Genomic DNA, 23,211 nt, shown 5'->3' on the forward strand with positions numbered 1-23,211 from the left:
GCAGTGCTGTGACTAGGGTCCGGTGGAGAGCCTCCTCCTGCCTGGTGGGAAGGCAGTGCTGTGCCTAGTGCCCCATGGAGCAGTTTGGTGGCCCTCCACCCGCCCTAGTCTCCTCTCGGGCCATCCTGTGAGGGCCTTCTTGGCTGGCTGCCTCGATTAGAAAGTTGAGTGTGCCCTGGGAGCATGGAGTTTGCACCCTGAAGAGGGAAGAGAAGGTGCTGCCTACAGTATTAGACACCCATGTGGGCGGAGTCAGGCAGGCAGCTGCTGCTTCCCTGGGCCCGCCCACCTCAGACCAGTGGCCTTTCTGGGCACTTAGTGGGCAGTGTCAGCTCCTGGTCATCAAGTCGAGGCATTTCTCTCTTTCTGAGGATCAGCCCCTGTGATCCCCATTGTCACTGACCTTGTGTGGGGCTCTCTGAGGGTCCACTGTGAGAAAATGGTCACGCCCCTTTGTGATTTCCTTCCTCTGCCAGATGCTTCAGTTGCTGGGAGATGCCCTACAGCTGAGGATTGCCTGAGATTGGCAACCCTTACTGTCTTCTCTGACCTGTGCTCCTACTTTCCCGTGGCACTTAAACACCCTCAAAAGTCCCGAATCTTCTAGACAAGCTCCACCCAGCACACTCGAGTGGGGGTTTGCACAAACACACACACGCGCGCGCACACACACACACACACACACACACACACACACACACACAGACCCACTCCCGCCCGCACGCACCGGGGGATACACATGGACACACAGGCCACAGAGCAGAACCTATAAAACTATGTCTTAGATAACCCCAGTGTCCTGCAGAGAGACCCATCTGAGTGTAGCAGAAGTCCTGGTGCTGGTCGGCCATGTTGGTGGCTTGCGGCTGTGGCATTTTGGTGTTTTTTGACACGGAAAGGGCGGAGGGAGAGCGCCAGTGCCGACCCATGGTTAGCATTCGCAGTGCACTACTGCCATCAAGCGGAATTGTTTCGAGTATTCCTCCTGCAGGCTACTTCGCCTCTCTCAACATGGCGGCAGTCCTGCTAGTGTCTAGAAAGTTTCCTGGTTAAACGGGAAGGAGCAGGGCTTTCCGAGGATTTGGTGGCCGAGGAGAGGCCTGTGAGCCTCCATGATGCAGCTGTCCAGAGGACAGCACGGGCGACACAGGCTTTGGCTAGATGGACTCTGCGAGCCCAGCCTCCCAGGTCCTGAGCTAGGGCTGGCAGACATCTTAGGCTCGACAGGGTGCCCTGGATCACTGTACACGGGAATCTGCACCCAGGCCTGCAACTGGGTGTTTGCGGGCAACTTGTCCTGCCCGTCCCTGTTCACCAGATAGATCCAGGGTCCCCTGGTTTTCATTTGAGTCTCCCCAGCACCTGCCTTCCGGGAAGTCAACTCCTGACGCCCCCCAGCACCCCATGTTAGACCCAGAGACACAGGGCGAGAGGACAGGCTACACAGCTTCTCCTGGCTGTCTCCAAATCTCTGGGCCAGGTAGCCTTTGGGGGTCACATGTCTTTAATCCAAATAACTCACTGTCGGCCCAAGATGACCCCACCTCAACCCCTTCCTGTCACTGGCCAGTGTCATCTCTGATTTTCCCTTCCTTTCTTTTGGAAAAGGCTCTCTCTTTGGGCTCTTCAGCAGGTGGCGAGCAGGGTCCCAGTGGGCAGTGTCAGCTCCTGGTCCTCAAATCCAGGCCTTTGGTTCTTTCACAGACTGCACCCCTGTGGCCCGGATTGGCACTGGCCATTGTTAGGGCTCTTGGTAGCTGTGGAGTAAAGTTCTGCCTCCTCTCTCATTGTCGTTCTCCATCTGGCTGTCTAGATGATGCTGTCCCGGAATTGTCCCAGACTTGTCAGGAAAAGCCCTGGATGCCCAGAACAAGCAACCGCCCTGTGTGTACCAAGCGGACTAAGAGGCCAGGGGCAGCATTGGGGCTCAGGGGAAATGTGAACACAAACAGCCAGAGGATGCTGTGCTGCCAAGGGGGTTCTACTCAGGGCTGGCTGGTAGGGTGACATCTGGACAGGGTCTTTGGAAAGCCTCGTGGCTGTGGTGCCTCACTCCCAAGCAGGAAGCATTACTCTTGGTTCACCTTCCCTAACATCCAGGCAGATGAGCCAGAAAGAAGTATCAAAAGACACCTGGCCGTTTCTGCCTTGTCCAGGGATTTTGTGGAAGGAGAGAGATGGTTCTGGAAAGAGCAGATGCACCGTCTAGATTCTTAAAAGTCTGGGAACCAGTGTTTCTGTGTCTGTTTGTACCTCTAGGTCTCTCTCCCTCTCCCTCTCCCTTTCCTTCTCCCTCGCCCCCCTTCCGTGTCTCTGTCTCTGTCTCTTTGTGCTTTTGTGACTATGAATCGATGGGTTGTGTGAGCCCAGTTCTGGATCCAAGGCCCGAGAGTGTTTGTTGTGAAGCAGGTCCAGTGAGAGTCCACGTTGTAGCAGTCCTTTCTGGGCTGAGGTCAGCGTTGTGTGAGAAGGACAGGTTGGATTGTGAGGGGAAGCCTGAAGCCCGCATGCCTGGCCTGGGGTGGTATATTCATTCTTTCTTTGGATATGTCCTCGTCTTCTGCTCAGGGTGCCGGGCGGCCTGGAGTTGAGATTGCGGACTTGATCTTCCCGGACCTTCTGAGGCCTCGGTCGTGGACAGATGGCGGCTGGATGACTCTTTGGCCCAGCATCAGCCAAAAGTCCCATTGAAGGGATGCAAGAGATAACAAGCTGTGTGCACGAGTAAGTAGGACGAGGTTTCCTGGCCTCTTCTTGTCACCTCCCATCGGAGCAGGGGCTCAGGCCAGGGAAACTGAAGGCCTGTCAGGCACACACAACTGCCCACCCATGGCACCCGGTCGACTGGAGAGCCTCCTCCTGCCTGGTGGGAAGGCAGTGCTGTGACTAGGGTCCGGTGGAGAGCCTCCTCCTGCCTGGTGGGAAGGCAGTGCTGTGCCTAGTGCCCCATGGAGCAGTTTGGTGGCCCTCCACCCGCCCTAGTCTCCTCTCGGGCCATCCTGTGAGGGCCTTCTTGGCTGGCTGCCTCGATTAGAAAGTTGAGTGTGCCCTGGGAGCATGGAGTTTGCACCCTGAAGAGGGAAGAGAAGGTGCTGCCTACAGTATTAGACACCCATGTGGGCGGAGTCAGGCAGGCAGCTGCTGCTTCCCTGGGCCCGCCCACCTCAGACCAGTGGCCTTTCTGGGCACTTAGTGGGCAGTGTCAGCTCCTGGTCATCAAGTCGAGGCATTTCTCTCTTTCTGAGGATCAGCCCCTGTGATCCCCATTGTCACTGACCTTGTGTGGGGCTCTCTGAGGGTCCACTGTGAGAAAATGGTCACGCCCCTTTGTGATTTCCTTCCTCTGCCAGATGCTTCAGTTGCTGGGAGATGCCCTACAGCTGAGGATTGCCTGAGATTGGCAACCCTTACTGTCTTCTCTGACCTGTGCTCCTACTTTCCCGTGGCACTTAAACACCCTCAAAAGTCCCGAATCTTCTAGACAAGCTCCACCCAGCACACTCGAGTGGGGGTTTGCACAAACACACACACGCGCGCGCACACACACACACACACACACACACACACACACACACACAGACCCACTCCCGCCCGCACGCACCGGGGGATACACATGGACACACAGGCCACAGAGCAGAACCTATAAAACTATGTCTTAGATAACCCCAGTGTCCTGCAGAGAGACCCATCTGAGTGTAGCAGAAGTCCTGGTGCTGGTCGGCCATGTTGGTGGCTTGCGGCTGTGGCATTTTGGTGTTTTTTGACACGGAAAGGGCGGAGGGAGAGCGCCAGTGCCGACCCATGGTTAGCATTCGCAGTGCACTACTGCCATCAAGCGGAATTGTTTCGAGTATTCCTCCTGCAGGCTACTTCGCCTCTCTCAACATGGCGGCAGTCCTGCTAGTGTCTAGAAAGTTTCCTGGTTAAACGGGAAGGAGCAGGGCTTTCCGAGGATTTGGTGGCCGAGGAGAGGCCTGTGAGCCTCCATGATGCAGCTGTCCAGAGGACAGCACGGGCGACACAGGCTTTGGCTAGATGGACTCTGCGAGCCCAGCCTCCCAGGTCCTGAGCTAGGGCTGGCAGACATCTTAGGCTCGACAGGGTGCCCTGGATCACTGTACACGGGAATCTGCACCCAGGCCTGCAACTGGGTGTTTGCGGGCAACTTGTCCTGCCCGTCCCTGTTCACCAGATAGATCCAGGGTCCCCTGGTTTTCATTTGAGTCTCCCCAGCACCTGCCTTCCGGGAAGTCAACTCCTGACGCCCCCCAGCACCCCATGTTAGACCCAGAGACACAGGGCGAGAGGACAGGCTACACAGCTTCTCCTGGCTGTCTCCAAATCTCTGGGCCAGGTAGCCTTTGGGGGTCACATGTCTTTAATCCAAATAACTCACTGTCGGCCCAAGATGACCCCACCTCAACCCCTTCCTGTCACTGGCCAGTGTCATCTCTGATTTTCCCTTCCTTTCTTTTGGAAAAGGCTCTCTCTTTGGGCTCTTCAGCAGGTGGCGAGCAGGGTCCCAGTGGGCAGTGTCAGCTCCTGGTCCTCAAATCCAGGCCTTTGGTTCTTTCACAGACTGCACCCCTGTGGCCCGGATTGGCACTGGCCATTGTTAGGGCTCTTGGTAGCTGTGGAGTAAAGTTCTGCCTCCTCTCTCATTGTCGTTCTCCATCTGGCTCTCTAGATGATGCTGTCCCGGAATTGTCCCAGACTTGTCAGGAAAAGCCCTGGATGCCCAGAACAAGCAACCGCCCTGTGTGTACCAAGCGGACTAAGAGGCCAGGGGCAGCATTGGGGCTCAGGGGAAATGTGAACACAAACAGCCAGAGGATGCTGTGCTGCCAAGGGGGTTCTACTCAGGGCTGGCTGGTAGGGTGACATCTGGACAGGGTCTTTGGAAAGCCTCGTGGCTGTGGTGCCTCACTCCCAAGCAGGAAGCATTACTCTTGGTTCACCTTCCCTAACATCCAGGCAGATGAGCCAGAAAGAAGTATCAAAAGACACCTGGCCGTTTCTGCCTTGTCCAGGGATTTTGTGGAAGGAGAGAGATGGTTCTGGAAAGAGCAGATGCACCGTCTAGATTCTTAAAAGTCTGGGAACCAGTGTTTCTGTGTCTGTTTGTACCTCTAGGTCTCTCTCCCTCTCCCTCTCCCTTTCCTTCTCCCTCGCCCCCCTTCCGTGTCTCTGTCTCTGTCTCTTTGTGCTTTTGTGACTATGAATCGATGGGTTGTGTGAGCCCAGTTCTGGATCCAAGGCCCGAGAGTGTTTGTTGTGAAGCAGGTCCAGTGAGAGTCCACGTTGTAGCAGTCCTTTCTGGGCTGAGGTCAGCGTTGTGTGAGAAGGACAGGTTGGATTGTGAGGGGAAGCCTGAAGCCCGCATGCCTGGCCTGGGGTGGTATATTCATTCTTTCTTTGGATATGTCCTCGTCTTCTGCTCAGGGTGCCGGGCGGCCTGGAGTTGAGATTGCGGACTTGATCTTCCCGGACCTTCTGAGGCCTCGGTCGTGGACAGATGGCGGCTGGATGACTCTTTGGCCCAGCATCAGCCAAAAGTCCCATTGAAGGGATGCAAGAGATAACAAGCTGTGTGCACGAGTAAGTAGGACGAGGTTTCCTGGCCTCTTCTTGTCACCTCCCATCGGAGCAGGGGCTCAGGCCAGGGAAACTGAAGGCCTGTCAGGCACACACAACTGCCCACCCATGGCACCCGGTCGACTGGAGAGCCTCCTCCTGCCTGGTGGGAAGGCAGTGCTGTGACTAGGGTCCGGTGGAGAGCCTCCTCCTGCCTGGTGGGAAGGCAGTGCTGTGCCTAGTGCCCCATGGAGCAGTTTGGTGGCCCTCCACCCGCCCTAGTCTCCTCTCGGGCCATCCTGTGAGGGCCTTCTTGGCTGGCTGCCTCGATTAGAAAGTTGAGTGTGCCCTGGGAGCATGGAGTTTGCACCCTGAAGAGGGAAGAGAAGGTGCTGCCTACAGTATTAGACACCCATGTGGGCGGAGTCAGGCAGGCAGCTGCTGCTTCCCTGGGCCCGCCCACCTCAGACCAGTGGCCTTTCTGGGCACTTAGTGGGCAGTGTCAGCTCCTGGTCATCAAGTCGAGGCATTTCTCTCTTTCTGAGGATCAGCCCCTGTGATCCCCATTGTCACTGACCTTGTGTGGGGCTCTCTGAGGGTCCACTGTGAGAAAATGGTCACGCCCCTTTGTGATTTCCTTCCTCTGCCAGATGCTTCAGTTGCTGGGAGATGCCCTACAGCTGAGGATTGCCTGAGATTGGCAACCCTTACTGTCTTCTCTGACCTGTGCTCCTACTTTCCCGTGGCACTTAAACACCCTCAAAAGTCCCGAATCTTCTAGACAAGCTCCACCCAGCACACTCGAGTGGGGGTTTGCACAAACACACACACGCGCGCGCACACACACACACACACACACACACACACACACACACACAGACCCACTCCCGCCCGCACGCACCGGGGGATACACATGGACACACAGGCCACAGAGCAGAACCTATAAAACTATGTCTTAGATAACCCCAGTGTCCTGCAGAGAGACCCATCTGAGTGTAGCAGAAGTCCTGGTGCTGGTCGGCCATGTTGGTGGCTTGCGGCTGTGGCATTTTGGTGTTTTTTGACACGGAAAGGGCGGAGGGAGAGCGCCAGTGCCGACCCATGGTTAGCATTCGCAGTGCACTACTGCCATCAAGCGGAATTGTTTCGAGTATTCCTCCTGCAGGCTACTTCGCCTCTCTCAACATGGCGGCAGTCCTGCTAGTGTCTAGAAAGTTTCCTGGTTAAACGGGAAGGAGCAGGGCTTTCCGAGGATTTGGTGGCCGAGGAGAGGCCTGTGAGCCTCCATGATGCAGCTGTCCAGAGGACAGCACGGGCGACACAGGCTTTGGCTAGATGGACTCTGCGAGCCCAGCCTCCCAGGTCCTGAGCTAGGGCTGGCAGACATCTTAGGCTCGACAGGGTGCCCTGGATCACTGTACACGGGAATCTGCACCCAGGCCTGCAACTGGGTGTTTGCGGGCAACTTGTCCTGCCCGTCCCTGTTCACCAGATAGATCCAGGGTCCCCTGGTTTTCATTTGAGTCTCCCCAGCACCTGCCTTCCGGGAAGTCAACTCCTGACGCCCCCCAGCACCCCATGTTAGACCCAGAGACACAGGGCGAGAGGACAGGCTACACAGCTTCTCCTGGCTGTCTCCAAATCTCTGGGCCAGGTAGCCTTTGGGGGTCACATGTCTTTAATCCAAATAACTCACTGTCGGCCCAAGATGACCCCACCTCAACCCCTTCCTGTCACTGGCCAGTGTCATCTCTGATTTTCCCTTCCTTTCTTTTGGAAAAGGCTCTCTCTTTGGGCTCTTCAGCAGGTGGCGAGCAGGGTCCCAGTGGGCAGTGTCAGCTCCTGGTCCTCAAATCCAGGCCTTTGGTTCTTTCACAGACTGCACCCCTGTGGCCCGGATTGGCACTGGCCATTGTTAGGGCTCTTGGTAGCTGTGGAGTAAAGTTCTGCCTCCTCTCTCATTGTCGTTCTCCATCTGGCTGTCTAGATGATGCTGTCCCGGAATTGTCCCAGACTTGTCAGGAAAAGCCCTGGATGCCCAGAACAAGCAACCGCCCTGTGTGTACCAAGCGGACTAAGAGGCCAGGGGCAGCATTGGGGCTCAGGGGAAATGTGAACACAAACAGCCAGAGGATGCTGTGCTGCCAAGGGGGTTCTACTCAGGGCTGGCTGGTAGGGTGACATCTGGACAGGGTCTTTGGAAAGCCTCGTGGCTGTGGTGCCTCACTCCCAAGCAGGAAGCATTACTCTTGGTTCACCTTCCCTAACATCCAGGCAGATGAGCCAGAAAGAAGTATCAAAAGACACCTGGCCGTTTCTGCCTTGTCCAGGGATTTTGTGGAAGGAGAGAGATGGTTCTGGAAAGAGCAGATGCACCGTCTAGATTCTTAAAAGTCTGGGAACCAGTGTTTCTGTGTCTGTTTGTACCTCTAGGTCTCTCTCCCTCTCCCTCTCCCTTTCCTTCTCCCTCGCCCCCCTTCCGTGTCTCTGTCTCTGTCTCTTTGTGCTTTTGTGACTATGAATCGATGGGTTGTGTGAGCCCAGTTCTGGATCCAAGGCCCGAGAGTGTTTGTTGTGAAGCAGGTCCAGTGAGAGTCCACGTTGTAGCAGTCCTTTCTGGGCTGAGGTCAGCGTTGTGTGAGAAGGACAGGTTGGATTGTGAGGGGAAGCCTGAAGCCCGCATGCCTGGCCTGGGGTGGTATATTCATTCTTTCTTTGGATATGTCCTCGTCTTCTGCTCAGGGTGCCGGGCGGCCTGGAGTTGAGATTGCGGACTTGATCTTCCCGGACCTTCTGAGGCCTCGGTCGTGGACAGATGGCGGCTGGATGACTCTTTGGCCCAGCATCAGCCAAAAGTCCCATTGAAGGGATGCAAGAGATAACAAGCTGTGTGCACGAGTAAGTAGGACGAGGTTTCCTGGCCTCTTCTTGTCACCTCCCATCGGAGCAGGGGCTCAGGCCAGGGAAACTGAAGGCCTGTCAGGCACACACAACTGCCCACCCATGGCACCCGGTCGACTGGAGAGCCTCCTCCTGCCTGGTGGGAAGGCAGTGCTGTGACTAGGGTCCGGTGGAGAGCCTCCTCCTGCCTGGTGGGAAGGCAGTGCTGTGCCTAGTGCCCCATGGAGCAGTTTGGTGGCCCTCCACCCGCCCTAGTCTCCTCTCGGGCCATCCTGTGAGGGCCTTCTTGGCTGGCTGCCTCGATTAGAAAGTTGAGTGTGCCCTGGGAGCATGGAGTTTGCACCCTGAAGAGGGAAGAGAAGGTGCTGCCTACAGTATTAGACACCCATGTGGGCGGAGTCAGGCAGGCAGCTGCTGCTTCCCTGGGCCCGCCCACCTCAGACCAGTGGCCTTTCTGGGCACTTAGTGGGCAGTGTCAGCTCCTGGTCATCAAGTCGAGGCATTTCTCTCTTTCTGAGGATCAGCCCCTGTGATCCCCATTGTCACTGACCTTGTGTGGGGCTCTCTGAGGGTCCACTGTGAGAAAATGGTCACGCCCCTTTGTGATTTCCTTCCTCTGCCAGATGCTTCAGTTGCTGGGAGATGCCCTACAGCTGAGGATTGCCTGAGATTGGCAACCCTTACTGTCTTCTCTGACCTGTGCTCCTACTTTCCCGTGGCACTTAAACACCCTCAAAAGTCCCGAATCTTCTAGACAAGCTCCACCCAGCACACTCGAGTGGGGGTTTGCACAAACACACACACGCGCGCGCACACACACACACACACACACACACACACACACACAGACCCACTCCCGCCCGCACGCACCGGGGGATACACATGGACACACAGGCCACAGAGCAGAACCTATAAAACTATGTCTTAGATAACCCCAGTGTCCTGCAGAGAGACCCATCTGAGTGTAGCAGAAGTCCTGGTGCTGGTCGGCCATGTTGGTGGCTTGCGGCTGTGGCATTTTGGTGTTTTTTGACACGGAAAGGGCGGAGGGAGAGCGCCAGTGCCGACCCATGGTTAGCATTCGCAGTGCACTACTGCCATCAAGCGGAATTGTTTCGAGTATTCCTCCTGCAGGCTACTTCGCCTCTCTCAACATGGCGGCAGTCCTGCTAGTGTCTAGAAAGTTTCCTGGTTAAACGGGAAGGAGCAGGGCTTTCCGAGGATTTGGTGGCCGAGGAGAGGCCTGTGAGCCTCCATGATGCAGCTGTCCAGAGGACAGCACGGGCGACACAGGCTTTGGCTAGATGGACTCTGCGAGCCCAGCCTCCCAGGTCCTGAGCTAGGGCTGGCAGACATCTTAGGCTCGACAGGGTGCCCTGGATCACTGTACACGGGAATCTGCACCCAGGCCTGCAACTGGGTGTTTGCGGGCAACTTGTCCTGCCCGTCCCTGTTCACCAGATAGATCCAGGGTCCCCTGGTTTTCATTTGAGTCTCCCCAGCACCTGCCTTCCGGGAAGTCAACTCCTGACGCCCCCCAGCACCCCATGTTAGACCCAGAGACACAGGGCGAGAGGACAGGCTACACAGCTTCTCCTGGCTGTCTCCAAATCTCTGGGCCAGGTAGCCTTTGGGGGTCACATGTCTTTAATCCAAATAACTCACTGTCGGCCCAAGATGACCCCACCTCAACCCCTTCCTGTCACTGGCCAGTGTCATCTCTGATTTTCCCTTCCTTTCTTTTGGAAAAGGCTCTCTCTTTGGGCTCTTCAGCAGGTGGCGAGCAGGGTCCCAGTGGGCAGTGTCAGCTCCTGGTCCTCAAATCCAGGCCTTTGGTTCTTTCACAGACTGCACCCCTGTGGCCCGGATTGGCACTGGCCATTGTTAGGGCTCTTGGTAGCTGTGGAGTAAAGTTCTGCCTCCTCTCTCATTGTCGTTCTCCATCTGGCTGTCTAGATGATGCTGTCCCGGAATTGTCCCAGACTTGTCAGGAAAAGCCCTGGATGCCCAGAACAAGCAACCGCCCTGTGTGTACCAAGCGGACTAAGAGGCCAGGGGCAGCATTGGGGCTCAGGGGAAATGTGAACACAAACAGCCAGAGGATGCTGTGCTGCCAAGGGGGTTCTACTCAGGGCTGGCTGGTAGGGTGACATCTGGACAGGGTCTTTGGAAAGCCTCGTGGCTGTGGTGCCTCACTCCCAAGCAGGAAGCATTACTCTTGGTTCACCTTCCCTAACATCCAGGCAGATGAGCCAGAAAGAAGTATCAAAAGACACCTGGCCGTTTCTGCCTTGTCCAGGGATTTTGTGGAAGGAGAGAGATGGTTCTGGAAAGAGCAGATGCACCGTCTAGATTCTTAAAAGTCTGGGAACCAGTGTTTCTGTGTCTGTTTGTACCTCTAGGTCTCTCTCCCTCTCCCTCTCCCTTTCCTTCTCCCTCGCCCCCCTTCCGTGTCTCTGTCTCTGTCTCTTTGTGCTTTTGTGACTATGAATCGATGGGTTGTGTGAGCCCAGTTCTGGATCCAAGGCCCGAGAGTGTTTGTTGTGAAGCAGGTCCAGTGAGAGTCCACGTTGTAGCAGTCCTTTCTGGGCTGAGGTCAGCGTTGTGTGAGAAGGACAGGTTGGATTGTGAGGGGAAGCCTGAAGCCCGCATGCCTGGCCTGGGGTGGTATATTCATTCTTTCTTTGGATATGTCCTCGTCTTCTGCTCAGGGTGCCGGGCGGCCTGGAGTTGAGATTGCGGACTTGATCTTCCCGGACCTTCTGAGGCCTCGGTCGTGGACAGATGGCGGCTGGATGACTCTTTGGCCCAGCATCAGCCAAAAGTCCCATTGAAGGGATGCAAGAGATAACAAGCTGTGTGCACGAGTAAGTAGGACGAGGTTTCCTGGCCTCTTCTTGTCACCTCCCATCGGAGCAGGGGCTCAGGCCAGGGAAACTGAAGGCCTGTCAGGCACACACAACTGCCCACCCATGGCACCCGGTCGACTGGAGAGCCTCCTCCTGCCTGGTGGGAAGGCAGTGCTGTGACTAGGGTCCGGTGGAGAGCCTCCTCCTGCCTGGTGGGAAGGCAGTGCTGTGCCTAGTGCCCCATGGAGCAGTTTGGTGGCCCTCCACCCGCCCTAGTCTCCTCTCGGGCCATCCTGTGAGGGCCTTCTTGGCTGGCTGCCTCGATTAGAAAGTTGAGTGTGCCCTGGGAGCATGGAGTTTGCACCCTGAAGAGGGAAGAGAAGGTGCTGCCTACAGTATTAGACACCCATGTGGGCGGAGTCAGGCAGGCAGCTGCTGCTTCCCTGGGCCCGCCCACCTCAGACCAGTGGCCTTTCTGGGCACTTAGTGGGCAGTGTCAGCTCCTGGTCATCAAGTCGAGGCATTTCTCTCTTTCTGAGGATCAGCCCCTGTGATCCCCATTGTCACTGACCTTGTGTGGGGCTCTCTGAGGGTCCACTGTGAGAAAATGGTCACGCCCCTTTGTGATTTCCTTCCTCTGCCAGATGCTTCAGTTGCTGGGAGATGCCCTACAGCTGAGGATTGCCTGAGATTGGCAACCCTTACTGTCTTCTCTGACCTGTGCTCCTACTTTCCCGTGGCACTTAAACACCCTCAAAAGTCCCGAATCTTCTAGACAAGCTCCACCCAGCACACTCGAGTGGGGGTTTGCACAAACACACACACGCGCGCGCACACACACACACACACACACACACACACACACACACACAGACCCACTCCCGCCCGCACGCACCGGGGGATACACATGGACACACAGGCCACAGAGCAGAACCTATAAAACTATGTCTTAGATAACCCCAGTGTCCTGCAGAGAGACCCATCTGAGTGTAGCAGAAGTCCTGGTGCTGGTCGGCCATGTTGGTGGCTTGCGGCTGTGGCATTTTGGTGTTTTTTGACACGGAAAGGGCGGAGGGAGAGCGCCAGTGCCGACCCATGGTTAGCATTCGCAGTGCACTACTGCCATCAAGCGGAATTGTTTCGAGTATTCCTCCTGCAGGCTACTTCGCCTCTCTCAACATGGCGGCAGTCCTGCTAGTGTCTAGAAAGTTTCCTGGTTAAACGGGAAGGAGCAGGGCTTTCCGAGGATTTGGTGGCCGAGGAGAGGCCTGTGAGCCTCCATGATGCAGCTGTCCAGAGGACAGCACGGGCGACACAGGCTTTGGCTAGATGGACTCTGCGAGCCCAGCCTCCCAGGTCCTGAGCTAGGGCTGGCAGACATCTTAGGCTCGACAGGGTGCCCTGGATCACTGTACACGGGAATCTGCACCCAGGCCTGCAACTGGGTGTTTGCGGGCAACTTGTCCTGCCCGTCCCTGTTCACCAGATAGATCCAGGGTCCCCTGGTTTTCATTTGAGTCTCCCCAGCACCTGCCTTCCGGGAAGTCAACTCCTGACGCCCCCCAGCACCCCATGTTAGACCCAGAGACACAGGGCGAGAGGACAGGCTACACAGCTTCTCCTGGCTGTCTCCAAATCTCTGGGCCAGGTAGCCTTTGGGGGTCACATGTCTTTAATCCAAATAACTCACTGTCGGCCCAAGATGACCCCACCTCAACCCCTTCCTGTCACTGGCCAGTGTCATCTCTGATTTTCCCTTCCTTTCTTTTGGAAAAGGCTCTCTCTTTGGGCTCTTCAGCAGGTGGCGAGCAGGGTCCCAGTGGGCAGTGTCAGCTCCTGGTCCTCAAATCCAGGCCTTTGGTTCTTTCACAGACTGCACCCCTGTGGCCCGGATTGGCACTGGCCATTGTTAGGGCTCTTGGTAGCTGTGGAGTAAAGTTCTGCCTCCTCTCTCATTGTCGTTCTCCATCTGGCTCTCTAGATGATGCTGTCCCGGAATTGTCCCAGACTTGTCAGGAAAAGCCCTGGATGCCCAGAACAAGCAACCGCCCTGTGTGTACCAAGCGGACTAAGAGGCCAGGGGCAGCATTGGGGCTCAGGGGAAATGTGAACACAAACAGCCAGAGGATGCTGTGCTGCCAAGGGGGTTCTACTCAGGGCTGGCTGGTAGGGTGACATCTGGACAGGGTCTTTGGAAAGCCTCGTGGCTGTGGTGCCTCACTCCCAAGCAGGAAGCATTACTCTTGGTTCACCTTCCCTAACATCCAGGCAGATGAGCCAGAAAGAAGTATCAAAAGACACCTGGCCGTTTCTGCCTTGTCCAGGGATTTTGTGGAAGGAGAGAGATGGTTCTGGAAAGAGCAGATGCACCGTCTAGATTCTTAAAAGTCTGGGAACCAGTGTTTCTGTGTCTGTTTGTACCTCTAGGTCTCTCTCCCTCTCCCTCTCCCTTTCCTTCTCCCTCGCCCCCCTTCCGTGTCTCTGTCTCTGTCTCTTTGTGCTTTTGTGACTATGAATCGATGGGTTGTGTGAGCCCAGTTCTGGATCCAAGGCCCGAGAGTGTTTGTTGTGAAGCAGGTCCAGTGAGAGTCCACGTTGTAGCAGTCCTTTCTGGGCTGAGGTCAGCGTTGTGTGAGAAGGACAGGTTGGATTGTGAGGGGAAGCCTGAAGCCCGCATGCCTGGCCTGGGGTGGTATATTCATTCTTTCTTTGGATATGTCCTCGTCTTCTGCTCAGGGTGCCGGGCGGCCTGGAGTTGAGATTGCGGACTTGATCTTCCCGGACCTTCTGAGGCCTCGGTCGTGGACAGATGGCGGCTGGATGACTCTTTGGCCCAGCATCAGCCAAAAGTCCCATTGAAGGGATGCAAGAGATAACAAGCTGTGTGCACGAGTAAGTAGGACGAGGTTTCCTGGCCTCTTCTTGTCACCTCCCATCGGAGCAGGGGCTCAGGCCAGGGAAACTGAAGGCCTGTCAGGCACACACAACTGCCCACCCATGGCACCCGGTCGACTGGAGAGCCTCCTCCTGCCTGGTGGGAAGGCAGTGCTGTGACTAGGGTCCGGTGGAGAGCCTCCTCCTGCCTGGTGGGAAGGCAGTGCTGTGCCTAGTGCCCCATGGAGCAGTTTGGTGGCCCTCCACCCGCCCTAGTCTCCTCTCGGGCCATCCTGTGAGGGCCTTCTTGGCTGGCTGCCTCGATTAGAAAGTTGAGTGTGCCCTGGGAGCATGGAGTTTGCACCCTGAAGAGGGAAGAGAAGGTGCTGCCTACAGTATTAGACACCCATGTGGGCGGAGTCAGGCAGGCAGCTGCTGCTTCCCTGGGCCCGCCCACCTCAGACCAGTGGCCTTTCTGGGCACTTAGTGGGCAGTGTCAGCTCCTGGTCATCAAGTCGAGGCATTTCTCTCTTTCTGAGGATCAGCCCCTGTGATCCCCATTGTCACTGACCTTGTGTGGGGCTCTCTGAGGGTCCACTGTGAGAAAATGGTCACGCCCCTTTGTGATTTCCTTCCTCTGCCAGATGCTTCAGTTGCTGGGAGATGCCCTACAGCTGAGGATTGCCTGAGATTGGCAACCCTTACTGTCTTCTCTGACCTGTGCTCCTACTTTCCCGTGGCACTTAAACACCCTCAAAAGTCCCGAATCTTCTAGACAAGCTCCACCCAGCACACTCGAGTGGGGGTTTGCACAAACACACACACGCGCGCGCACACACACACACACACACACACACACACACACACACACACAGACCCACTCCCGCCCGCACGCACCGGGGGATACACATGGACACACAGGCCACAGAGCAGAACCTATAAAACTATGTCTTAGATAACCCCAGTGTCCTGCAGAGAGACCCATCTGAGTGTAGCAGAAGTCCTGGTGCTGGTCGGCCATGTTGGTGGCTTGCGGCTGTGGCATTTTGGTGTTTTTTGACACGGAAAGGGCGGAGGGAGAGCGCCAGTGCCGACCCATGGTTAGCATTCGCAGTGCACTACTGCCATCAAGCGGAATTGTTTCGAGTATTCCTCCTGCAGGCTACTTCGCCTCTCTCAACATGGCGGCAGTCCTGCTAGTGTCTAGAAAGTTTCCTGGTTAAACGGGAAGGAGCAGGGCTTTCCGAGGATTTGGTGGCCGAGGAGAGGCCTGTGAGCCTCCATGATGCAGCTGTCCAGAGGACAGCACGGGCGACACAGGCTTTGGCTAGATGGACTCTGCGAGCCCAGCCTCCCAGGTCCTGAGCTAGGGCTGGCAGACATCTTAGGCTCGACAGGGTGCCCTGGATCACTGTACACGGGAATCTGCACCCAGGCCTGCAACTGGGTGTTTGCGGGCAACTTGTCCTGCCCGTCCCTGTTCACCAGATAGATCCAGGGTCCCCTGGTTTTCATTTGAGTCTCCCCAGCACCTGCCTTCCGGGAAGTCAACTCCTGACGCCCCCCAGCACCCCATGTTAGACCCAGAGACACAGGGCGAGAGGACAGGCTACACAGCTTCTCCTGGCTGTCTCCAAATCTCTGGGCCAGGTAGCCTTTGGGGGTCACATGTCTTTAATCCAAATAACTCACTGTCGGCCCAAGATGACCCCACCTCAACCCCTTCCTGTCACTGGCCAGTGTCATCTCTGATTTTCCCTTCCTTTCTTTTGGAAAAGGCTCTCTCTTTGGGCTCTTCAGCAGGTGGCGAGCAGGGTCCCAGTGGGCAGTGTCAGCTCCTGGTCCTCAAATCCAGGCCTTTGGTTCTTTCACAGACTGCACCCCTGTGGCCCGGATTGGCACTGGCCATTGTTAGGGCTCTTGGTAGCTGTGGAGTAAAGTTCTGCCTCCTCTCTCATTGTCGTTCTCCATCTGGCTCTCTAGATGATGCTGTCCCGGAATTGTCCCAGACTTGTCAGGAAAAGCCCTGGATGCCCAGAACAAGCAACCGCCCTGTGTGTACCAAGCGGACTAAGAGGCCAGGGGCAGCATTGGGGCTCAGGGGAAATGTGAACACAAACAGCCAGAGGATGCTGTGCTGCCAAGGGGGTTCTACTCAGGGCTGGCTGGTAGGGTGACATCTGGACAGGGTCTTTGGAAAGCCTCGTGGCTGTGGTGCCTCACTCCCAAGCAGGAAGCATTACTCTTGGTTCACCTTCCCTAACATCCAGGCAGATGAGCCAGAAAGAAGTATCAAAAGACACCTGGCCGTTTCTGCCTTGTCCAGGGATTTTGTGGAAGGAGAGAGATGGTTCTGGAAAGAGCAGATGCACCGTCTAGATTCTTAAAAGTCTGGGAACCAGTGTTTCTGTGTCTGTTTGTACCTCTAGGTCTCTCTCCCTCTCCCTCTCCCTTTCCTTCTCCCTCGCCCCCCTTCCGTGTCTCTGTCTCTGTCTCTTTGTGCTTTTGTGACTATGAATCGATGGGTTGTGTGAGCCCAGTTCTGGATCCAAGGCCCGAGAGTGTTTGTTGTGAAGCAGGTCCAGTGAGAGTCCACGTTGTAGCAGTCCTTTCTGGGCTGAGGTCAGCGTTGTGTGAGAAGGACAGGTTGGATTGTGAGGGGAAGCCTGAAGCCCGCATGCCTGGCCTGGGGTGGTATATTCATTCTTTCTTTGGATATGTCCTCGTCTTCTGCTCAGGGTGCCGGGCGGCCTGGAGTTGAGATTGCGGACTTGATCTTCCCGGACCTTCTGAGGCCTCGGTCGTGGACAGATGGCGGCTGGATGACTCTTTGGCCCAGCATCAGCCAAAAGTCCCATTGAAGGGATGCAAGAGATAACAAGCTGTGTGCACGAGTAAGTAGGACGAGGTTTCCTGGCCTCTTCTTGTCACCTCCCATCGGAGCAGGGGCTCAGGCCAGGGAAACTGAAGGCCTGTCAGGCACACACAACTGCCCACCCATGGCACCCGGTCGACTGGAGAGCCTCCTCCTGCCTGGTGGGAAGGCAGTGCTGTGACTAGGGTCCGGTGGAGAGCCTCCTCCTGCCTGGTGGGAAGGCAGTGCTGTGCCTAGTGCCCCATGGAGCAGTTTGGTGGCCCTCCACCCGCCCTAGTCTCCTCTCGGGCCATCCTGTGAGGGCCTTCTTGGCTGGCTGCCTCGATTAGAAAGTTGAGTGTGCCCTGGGAGCATGGAGTTTGCACCCTGAAGAGGGAAGAGAAGGTGCTGCCTACAGTATTAGACACCCATGTGGGCGGAGTCAGGCAGGCAGCTGCTGCTTCCCTGGGCCCGCCCACCTCAGACCAGTGGCCTTTCTGGGCACTTAGTGGGCAGTGTCAGCTCCTGGTCATCAAGTCGAGGCATTTCTCTCTTTCTGAGGATCAGCCCCTGTGATCCCCATTGTCACTGACCTTGTGTGGGGCTCTCTGAGGGTCCACTGTGAGAAAATGGTCACGCCCCTTTGTGATTTCCTTCCTCTGCCAGATGCTTCAGTTGCTGGGAGATGCCCTACAGCTGAGGATTGCCTGAGATTGGCAACCCTTACTGTCTTCTCTGACCTGTGCTCCTACTTTCCCGTGGCACTTAAACACCCTCAAAAGTCCCGAATCTTCTAGACAAGCTCCACCCAGCACACTCGAGTGGGGGTTTGCACAAACACACACACGCGCGCGCACACACACACACACACACACACACACACACACACACACACAGACCCACTCCCGCCCGCACGCACCGGGGGATACACATGGACACACAGGCCACAGAGCAGAACCTATAAAACTATGTCTTAGATAACCCCAGTGTCCTGCAGAGAGACCCATCTGAGTGTAGCAGAAGTCCTGGTGCTGGTCGGCCATGTTGGTGGCTTGCGGCTGTGGCATTTTGGTGTTTTTTGACACGGAAAGGGCGGAGGGAGAGCGCCAGTGCCGACCCATGGTTAGCATTCGCAGTGCACTACTGCCATCAAGCGGAATTGTTTCGAGTATTCCTCCTGCAGGCTACTTCGCCTCTCTCAACATGGCGGCAGTCCTGCTAGTGTCTAGAAAGTTTCCTGGTTAAACGGGAAGGAGCAGGGCTTTCCGAGGATTTGGTGGCCGAGGAGAGGCCTGTGAGCCTCCATGATGCAGCTGTCCAGAGGACAGCACGGGCGACACAGGCTTTGGCTAGATGGACTCTGCGAGCCCAGCCTCCCAGGTCCTGAGCTAGGGCTGGCAGACATCTTAGGCTCGACAGGGTGCCCTGGATCACTGTACACGGGAATCTGCACCCAGGCCTGCAACTGGGTGTTTGCGGGCAACTTGTCCTGCCCGTCCCTGTTCACCAGATAGATCCAGGGTCCCCTGGTTTTCATTTGAGTCTCCCCAGCACCTGCCTTCCGGGAAGTCAACTCCTGACGCCCCCCAGCACCCCATGTTAGACCCAGAGACACAGGGCGAGAGGACAGGCTACACAGCTTCTCCTGGCTGTCTCCAAATCTCTGGGCCAGGTAGCCTTTGGGGGTCACATGTCTTTAATCCAAATAACTCACTGTCGGCCCAAGATGACCCCACCTCAACCCCTTCCTGTCACTGGCCAGTGTCATCTCTGATTTTCCCTTCCTTTCTTTTGGAAAAGGCTCTCTCTTTGGGCTCTTCAGCAGGTGGCGAGCAGGGTCCCAGTGGGCAGTGTCAGCTCCTGGTCCTCAAATCCAGGCCTTTGGTTCTTTCACAGACTGCACCCCTGTGGCCCGGATTGGCACTGGCCATTGTTAGGGCTCTTGGTAGCTGTGGAGTAAAGTTCTGCCTCCTCTCTCATTGTCGTTCTCCATCTGGCTGTCTAGATGATGCTGTCCCGGAATTGTCCCAGACTTGTCAGGAAAAGCCCTGGATGCCCAGAACAAGCAACCGCCCTGTGTGTACCAAGCGGACTAAGAGGCCAGGGGCAGCATTGGGGCTCAGGGGAAATGTGAACACAAACAGCCAGAGGATGCTGTGCTGCCAAGGGGGTTCTACTCAGGGCTGGCTGGTAGGGTGACATCTGGACAGGGTCTTTGGAAAGCCTCGTGGCTGTGGTGCCTCACTCCCAAGCAGGAAGCATTACTCTTGGTTCACCTTCCCTAACATCCAGGCAGATGAGCCAGAAAGAAGTATCAAAAGACACCTGGCCGTTTCTGCCTTGTCCAGGGATTTTGTGGAAGGAGAGAGATGGTTCTGGAAAGAGCAGATGCACCGTCTAGATTCTTAAAAGTCTGGGAACCAGTGTTTCTGTGTCTGTTTGTACCTCTAGGTCTCTCTCCCTCTCCCTCTCCCTTTCCTTCTCCCTCGCCCCCCTTCCGTGTCTCTGTCTCTGTCTCTTTGTGCTTTTGTGACTATGAATCGATGGGTTGTGTGAGCCCAGTTCTGGATCCAAGGCCCGAGAGTGTTTGTTGTGAAGCAGGTCCAGTGAGAGTCCACGTTGTAGCAGTCCTTTCTGGGCTGAGGTCAGCGTTGTGTGAGAAGGACAGGTTGGATTGTGAGGGGAAGCCTGAAGCCCGCATGCCTGGCCTGGGGTGGTATATTCATTCTTTCTTTGGATATGTCCTCGTCTTCTGCTCAGGGTGCCGGGCGGCCTGGAGTTGAGATTGCGGACTTGATCTTCCCGGACCTTCTGAGGCCTCGGTCGTGGACAGATGGCGGCTGGATGACTCTTTGGCCCAGCATCAGCCAAAAGTCCCATTGAAGGGATGCAAGAGATAACAAGCTGTGTGCACGAGTAAGTAGGACGAGGTTTCCTGGCCTCTTCTTGTCACCTCCCATCGGAGCAGGGGCTCAGGCCAGGGAAACTGAAGGCCTGTCAGGCACACACAACTGCCCACCCATGGCACCCGGTCGACTGGAGAGCCTCCTCCTGCCTGGTGGGAAGGCAGTGCTGTGACTAGGGTCCGGTGGAGAGCCTCCTCCTGCCTGGTGGGAAGGCAGTGCTGTGCCTAGTGCCCCATGGAGCAGTTTGGTGGCCCTCCACCCGCCCTAGTCTCCTCTCGGGCCATCCTGTGAGGGCCTTCTTGGCTGGCTGCCTCGATTAGAAAGTTGAGTGTGCCCTGGGAGCATGGAGTTTGCACCCTGAAGAGGGAAGAGAAGGTGCTGCCTACAGTATTAGACACCCATGTGGGCGGAGTCAGGCAGGCAGCTGCTGCTTCCCTGGGCCCGCCCACCTCAGACCAGTGGCCTTTCTGGGCACTTAGTGGGCAGTGTCAGCTCCTGGTCATCAAGTCGAGGCATTTCTCTCTTTCTGAGGATCAGCCCCTGTGATCCCCATTGTCACTGACCTTGTGTGGGGCTCTCTGAGGGTCCACTGTGAGAAAATGGTCACGCCCCTTTGTGATTTCCTTCCTCTGCCAGATGCTTCAGTTGCTGGGAGATGCCCTACAGCTGAGGATTGCCTGAGATTGGCAACCCTTACTGTCTTCTCTGACCTGTGCTCCTACTTTCCCGTGGCACTTAAACACCCTCAAAAGTCCCGAATCTTCTAGACAAGCTCCACCCAGCACACTCGAGTGGGGGTTTGCACAAACACACACACGCGCGCGCACACACACACACACACACACACACACACACACACACACAGACCCACTCCCGCCCGCACGCACCGGGGGATACACATGGACACACAGGCCACAGAGCAGAACCTATAAAACTATGTCTTAGATAACCCCAGTGTCCTGCAGAGAGACCCATCTGAGTGTAGCAGAAGTCCTGGTGCTGGTCGGCCATGTTGGTGGCTTGCGGCTGTGGCATTTTGGTGTTTTTTGACACGGAAAGGGCGGAGGGAGAGCGCCAGTGCCGACCCATGGTTAGCATTCGCAGTGCACTACTGCCATCAAGCGGAATTGTTTCGAGTATTCCTCCTGCAGGCTACTTCGCCTCTCTCAACATGGCGGCAGTCCTGCTAGTGTCTAGAAAGTTTCCTGGTTAAACGGGAAGGAGCAGGGCTTTCCGAGGATTTGGTGGCCGAGGAGAGGCCTGTGAGCCTCCATGATGCAGCTGTCCAGAGGACAGCACGGGCGACACAGGCTTTGGCTAGATGGACTCTGCGAGCCCAGCCTCCCAGGTCCTGAGCTAGGGCTGGCAGACATCTTAGGCTCGACAGGGTGCCCTGGATCACTGTACACGGGAATCTGCACCCAGGCCTGCAACTGGGTGTTTGCGGGCAACTTGTCCTGCCCGTCCCTGTTCACCAGATAGATCCAGGGTCCCCTGGTTTTCATTTGAGTCTCCCCAGCACCTGCCTTCCGGGAAGTCAACTCCTGACGCCCCCCAGCACCCCATGTTAGACCCAGAGACACAGGGCGAGAGGACAGGCTACACAGCTTCTCCTGGCTGTCTCCAAATCTCTGGGCCAGGTAGCCTTTGGGGGTCACATGTCTTTAATCCAAATAACTCACTGTCGGCCCAAGATGACCCCACCTCAACCCCTTCCTGTCACTGGCCAGTGTCATCTCTGATTTTCCCTTCCTTTCTTTTGGAAAAGGCTCTCTCTTTGGGCTCTTCAGCAGGTGGCGAGCAGGGTCCCAGTGGGCAGTGTCAGCTCCTGGTCCTCAAATCCAGGCCTTTGGTTCTTTCACAGACTGCACCCCTGTGGCCCGGATTGGCACTGGCCATTGTTAGGGCTCTTGGTAGCTGTGGAGTAAAGTTCTGCCTCCTCTCTCATTGTCGTTCTCCATCTGGCTCTCTAGATGATGCTGTCCCGGAATTGTCCCAGACTTGTCAGGAAAAGCCCTGGATGCCCAGAACAAGCAACCGCCCTGTGTGTACCAAGCGGACTAAGAGGCCAGGGGCAGCATTGGGGCTCAGGGGAAATGTGAACACAAACAGCCAGAGGATGCTGTGCTGCCAAGGGGGTTCTACTCAGGGCTGGCTGGTAGGGTGACATCTGGACAGGGTCTTTGGAAAGCCTCGTGGCTGTGGTGCCTCACTCCCAAGCAGGAAGCATTACTCTTGGTTCACCTTCCCTAACATCCAGGCAGATGAGCCAGAAAGAAGTATCAAAAGACACCTGGCCGTTTCTGCCTTGTCCAGGGATTTTGTGGAAGGAGAGAGATGGTTCTGGAAAGAGCAGATGCACCGTCTAGATTCTTAAAAGTCTGGGAACCAGTGTTTCTGTGTCTGTTTGTACCTCTAGGTCTCTCTCCCTCTCCCTCTCCCTTTCCTTCTCCCTCGCCCCCCTTCCGTGTCTCTGTCTCTGTCTCTTTGTGCTTTTGTGACTATGAATCGATGGGTTGTGTGAGCCCAGTTCTGGATCCAAGGCCCGAGAGTGTTTGTTGTGAAGCAGGTCCAGTGAGAGTCCACGTTGTAGCAGTCCTTTCTGGGCTGAGGTCAGCGTTGTGTGAGAAGGACAGGTTGGATTGTGAGGGGAAGCCTGAAGCCCGCATGCCTGGCCTGGGGTGGTATATTCATTCTTTCTTTGGATATGTCCTCGTCTTCTGCTCAGGGTGCCGGGCGGCCTGGAGTTGAGATTGCGGACTTGATCTTCCCGGACCTTCTGAGGCCTCGGTCGTGGACAGATGGCGGCTGGATGACTCTTTGGCCCAGCATCAGCCAAAAGTCCCATTGAAGGGATGCAAGAGATAACAAGCTGTGTGCACGAGTAAGTAGGACGAGGTTTCCTGGCCTCTTCTTGTCACCTCCCATCGGAGCAGGGGCTCAGGCCAGGGAAACTGAAGGCCTGTCAGGCACACACAACTGCCCACCCATGGCACCCGGTCGACTGGAGAGCCTCCTCCTGCCTGGTGGGAAGGCAGTGCTGTGACTAGGGTCCGGTGGAGAGCCTCCTCCTGCCTGGTGGGAAGGCAGTGCTGTGCCTAGTGCCCCATGGAGCAGTTTGGTGGCCCTCCACCCGCCCTAGTCTCCTCTCGGGCCATCCTGTGAGGGCCTTCTTGGCTGGCTGCCTCGATTAGAAAGTTGAGTGTGCCCTGGGAGCATGGAGTTTGCACCCTGAAGAGGGAAGAGAAGGTGC

At 56.2% G+C, this 23,211-nt stretch overlaps 1 long non-coding RNA gene across 33 annotated transcripts in view; it reads left to right on the top strand.

Annotated features, from left to right (window-relative positions):
- LOC120099378 (uncharacterized) overlaps positions 1-23,211 on the top strand; it is a 57,441-nt gene that overhangs the window by 4,328 nt on the left and 29,902 nt on the right. For 22 of the 33 annotated variants that reach the window (XR_010061457.1, XR_010061461.1, XR_010061472.1 and 19 more), the window contains 4 exons: positions 2,569-5,598; positions 8,317-8,472; positions 11,187-17,092; positions 19,813-22,842. This is a non-coding gene — a long non-coding RNA (uncharacterized LOC120099378). Of the gene's footprint in view, positions 1-1,813; positions 5,599-7,561; positions 8,473-10,431; positions 17,093-19,057; positions 22,843-23,211 lie in introns of all 33 variants that reach the window. The other 11 variants (XR_010061456.1, XR_010061473.1, XR_010061478.1 and 8 more) reach the window with 11 other exon arrangements.

The sequence above is a fragment of the Rattus norvegicus genome, chromosome X (assembly GCF_036323735.1).
Source record: "Rattus norvegicus strain BN/NHsdMcwi chromosome X, GRCr8, whole genome shotgun sequence".
Classification (NCBI taxonomy): domain Eukaryota; kingdom Metazoa; phylum Chordata; class Mammalia; order Rodentia; family Muridae; genus Rattus; species Rattus norvegicus.